The sequence below is a fragment of the Pongo abelii genome, chromosome 7 (genome assembly GCF_028885655.2).
Source record: "Pongo abelii isolate AG06213 chromosome 7, NHGRI_mPonAbe1-v2.0_pri, whole genome shotgun sequence".
Lineage (NCBI taxonomy): Eukaryota > Metazoa > Chordata > Mammalia > Primates > Hominidae > Pongo > Pongo abelii.
In genome coordinates, this window is record NC_071992.2 from 144,655,565 (window position 1) to 144,660,257 (window position 4,693).

The following is a 4,693-nucleotide window of genomic DNA, read 5'->3' on the forward strand; positions in this document are numbered from 1 at the left end:
TATAAGTTGTTTCCAAAGTTTTTTTTAAAAAAGATATACAAGTATCAGTGAACAGTCTTTAGCTGAGGCTAAATCTTTGTAGATTTCTGTGATCATTTCTCTAGGGCATATTCTTAGAAGTGAAATTACGGGGCCAAAGAACATAAAGACGCTTAAACTGTGTTTTCAAAAGCGTGATGGCTCACATCTGTAATCCCAGCACTTTGGGAGGCTGATGCAGCCGGATCACCTGAGGTCAGGAGTTCGAGACCAGTCTGGCCAGCATGGTGAAACCCCGTCTCTCCTAAAAAAAATACAAAAATTAGCCAGGAGTGGTGGCAGGCACCTCTAATCCCAGCTACTTGGGAGGCTCAGACAGGAAATTTGCTTGAACCCGGGAGGCAGAGGTTGCAGTGAGCCGAGATCACGCCACTGTACTCCAGCCTGGGCAACAAAGAGAGAAAGTCTGTCTCAAAAAAAAAAAAAAAAAAGAAAGAAAGAAAAAAGAAAAAGAAAAGAAAAGAAAATACAAAAATTAGCCGGGTGTGGTGGCATACACCCGTAGTGTCAGCTACTCTGGAGGCTGAAGCAGGAGAATTGCTTGAACCTGGGAGGCAGAGGTTGCAGCGAGAATCTGCCACTGCACTCCAACCTGGGTGACAGAGCAAGACTCTGTCTCAAAAAAATGTTTTTAAGCACTCCCTTTTCAATTTTGAGGGTATTGACTTTAACAGTCCAGGTGAGTACTTAGTACATAATTTGTGAAGTGGAAGTGTCAAAATCAAAAGTACGTAACAGGGAACGGGTGAAGTTCCTGGAAAAGGCAAGCCTCAAGTATTTTCCTACATGTCATCTAGTCTGGAAAATGGAATATTTCTATGATCCTGAAGCTCCTAATTTTGCCTGCAAAGCTCTGAGAACCAAAGTAGGGTTAGAGGAAAGTGCATGTGAGTTACCAAGGCAACATGAAGTCGTTGGAAAGAGCTCAAGTATTGGAATTGGAGGAATGACTTCAAGAGTTTGCAAGGCTACTTTCTACCTGTGTGAGCTTCAATGAGACTCTGAAACTTTCTGAGTCTTAAGTTTTCCCTCCAAAGAGGTTAACAATGGGCTTTCTCACCACAATAATGTGAGTTGCTTGTATTCATCAAAAATATCCATCTGGGTCTTCAGAATGATGGATAAATGCTAATTATAAACATTACACACATTGAGTATACTCAACATCAGTTAAAAATCTGACTTTGGGAAGAGTCTTCCAATAAGAAAAAACTCCAAATTATTTCATTGTGAACTTTGGTGCTGCCTCAATCTCCATTCCCAATTAAAAATTACATTTTAAGGTTAACTTACTTATAAACACTTTCAAGGTACAAACTTAAAAATAACATAAATAGATGTGGTACCTTACTCTCTTTTTAAGAGGAATTTTTGGTTATTGGCAATAGATACATATGATAGATACACTGTGACCAATAGATCAGAGAGTCATGCGAAGGAGAGCACAGATCATGGTGAAAAGTCTTAATTCTAAGTGGATGAGTCATAAATCCCGAGGAAGGAGTATTAAAAACCAAAGTCTTAGGGATAGCATTAGGAGATATACCTAACGCTAAATGACCAGTTAATGGGTGCAGCACACCAACATGGCACATGTATACATATGTAACAAACCTGCACATTGTGCACATGTACCCTGAAACTTAAAGTATAATAATAATAAAATTAAAAAAAAAAGTCTTGATAGCGTTTACTGCAATATGAAACAAATGGTAACTAGCAATGTTGCTCTTCTCTCAGACTATCTCTTTTACATACTTTGATCGTAATCCAAGTCCATACAATGCAATCACAGTGCACTTTAATGACTTGTTTTGTGTTTCCTGCTAGACTCTGAACTCAAGGCCAGGGGTTGGGGCTTCTCAGCTTAGTTTTCTCTGGAGCTAGCATAAAACTTGGAGCAAAACACAAATCAACAAATATAAAAAAGTATTTGAACAAATCGTTATAGTTAACAACACATACTCGTTTATTCTTTTACTACCCACTTCATTATTTATTAATCAAACACATATTTACTGGATGCCCATTAAGTAATTCCTGTACTAGTTACTGGGGGTACAATGGTAAGAAAAATCAGTGGACTCCTTCCTCTGAGAATTTCCAGCCCAGGCAGGCACTTACATGCCAATCAAATAATTGCCCAGGAAGGTACATGTGATAAATATCATAAAGGAAGGCTAAAAGATACCATGATAGAATGTAACTTGGTGTCCTGTCCTACTTACAGTGGGGGATGAGAAAAGTTTTCTCTGAGGAAAGGATAAGTCAACTGAGATCTGAAGTGGGAGTAGATCGAGTGTGGCCCAAAGCACATTTTAAGCAGAGGAAACTACAGGCACAAAGGCCTTGGGGTGAGACAGAGCAAGGAGAGTGTGAGAAACCGAGTCCTGGTCGGTGTGGATGGAATGCACGAAGGGCACCCATAGCGTCAGGAGGTGAGGAGGCTAGCTCTCCAAGGGATAGACTTCTAGATCATGTTAACAAAGTTTGCATTGGAGTAATGGGCCAGCTCTCCAATGTATGGACTTGTAGGCTATGTAACAAAATGTGAATCGGAGTGATGGGAAGTCATCAAAGAATGTTTAGCAGGAGAGTGACAGAATCAGCCTTGCACTTAGAAAATCAGTGTAGAGAAAACTTACCTGATCCCCCTCTGTTTCTTTGCATATATCCTGTGTGTTTTTGTGTGTGTATGTGTGTGTGTTCTCCTTGCTTATATCCTTTTCTCCCTCTGTCTTTGGATTTTTCTGCAGAGGCTGTGGGTTGTCTCTTTTAGAATAACACTCAATTTCTAAAGAGCCAGGGACCACTGAAGAATCAAATGGGAGGAATTTCACGACTGCCTCTGCCTCTCCCCTGTCTCTATCTGGGCTTATCATCTAGCATCTCTCAGTAGAAAGTCTTTCTTTTGCCCTGGGTAGACATAGCTCTTGGTTTTTGAAGTACATACAACAAATCAATTTAACTCACAGCAAAACCCTTTGGTCACAGACTTTCTGACTTGTGATCTGAGTTTTCACTCTACTTGATGTGCCCAGCCTTTTACCAACCCTCTCCTCTCTCACCTGCCAATCCAGTCACTCTCCAAACCTCAGGTGTTATCCCACTCTGGATTTCATCTCCACCGCTCTGTCCTGTGTACATTCTTTAGACCACTGTGGTACTTTAATTCGCTATTCTCTAAACTTCCCTCATTTATGAAACACCTACACATTTTTTCCCAATATTAGAACACCTTCTGTCTTAGTATTTATGGAATGTTACTCTTTAAATAAAATTTATTTACATTCATATATATTAAAATTTAATTAGAAAGAAAATTTTGGCATATATAAACAATGAAATGTTTGAAAAGAATGGAACAGCAATGTCTTTTACTCCAAATAGAATAAAATTCTCAAAATATGTATAATGTTATGAAAACATGGAATACTCACCTATGTACCAACAAAAATCATCTTATATCCCACCAGAGTTGTGTGTGCTGCATTTTGGGAATAATATAAATGGGTTTCCCAACACCCCTCATTTATTACCCCAGTTTCCAAAATTCATCATGTTCTTGTGAGAGGGCTCTACTTAAAACCCTAATCTGGACTTAACATTTTCCTTTGATCCTGCAATTCTAGTATCACCCAGTAATAAGAGCAATGGCCAGCATGACTAAGGCTACCATTCATGTGCATGGGCTACACGTGCATTTTCTCCAATCGTTACAGTCTCTGAAGGGCAGGGATTCTTAACCCCACTTTACATGTGCAGAAACAACCTTAGAGAAATAAATTTAGTGTCCCAAGTTCATAGAGCAGTTTGTGACAGGACTTGAATTGGATTCTGGATAGGTTCTTTACTTTACCCAGGGCTGCCTGGAACCAGAACATATAGGCTGGGTAGAGCCAATTGTTAAATGGTTAGGAATTTTGGAAGCTGATTTTTAAACACAGGCATTATTAAAATTAATATCTATCAACCTAAAAGTAAATAAATTATATTGAAAACAGAGGTAACAAATATTCAAAACTCATCATTTTCTGATAATTTGACCTAGTCATGATGTCATATTGGTAGCTGGAAATTGGCCATGGGGATAGTATTTACACTACAAAACTTGGCTAATGGCTGGGCACAGTGGCTCACACCTGTAATGCCAACAGTTTGGGAGGCTGAGGTGGGGGGATTGCTTGAGCCAAGAAGTTCAAGACCAGCCTGGGCAACATAGGGAGACTTGATCTCTACAAAAAACAAAAATTAGCCAGGCATGATGATGCACACCTGTGGTCCCAGCTACTCTGGAGACTGAAGTGGGAGAATCACTTGAGCCCAGAAGTCAAAGCTAGAGTGAGCTGTGATCACCCCACTGCACTCCAGCCTGAGCAACAAACAAGAGCCTGTCTCAAAAAAATAAAACTTGGTTAATCCTACTAATTAGGGCTTTCCCCAACTCCCATTTCCACAGAGCTGGTTGTTAAACATTTGCTAGCACTGGTTGGATAGGAAGGGGTGATTTTTCCATGCATGATGTCAGTTCACTGCAGGATGTGAATACTGGAAAACACTAAAAGAGTCCGATTCAATGGAGTGTAAACTCAAATTGATATTAAACCAAAAGGAGATAAAAGTGCAAATGATCTCCTGTAAGTTCATTAACTTG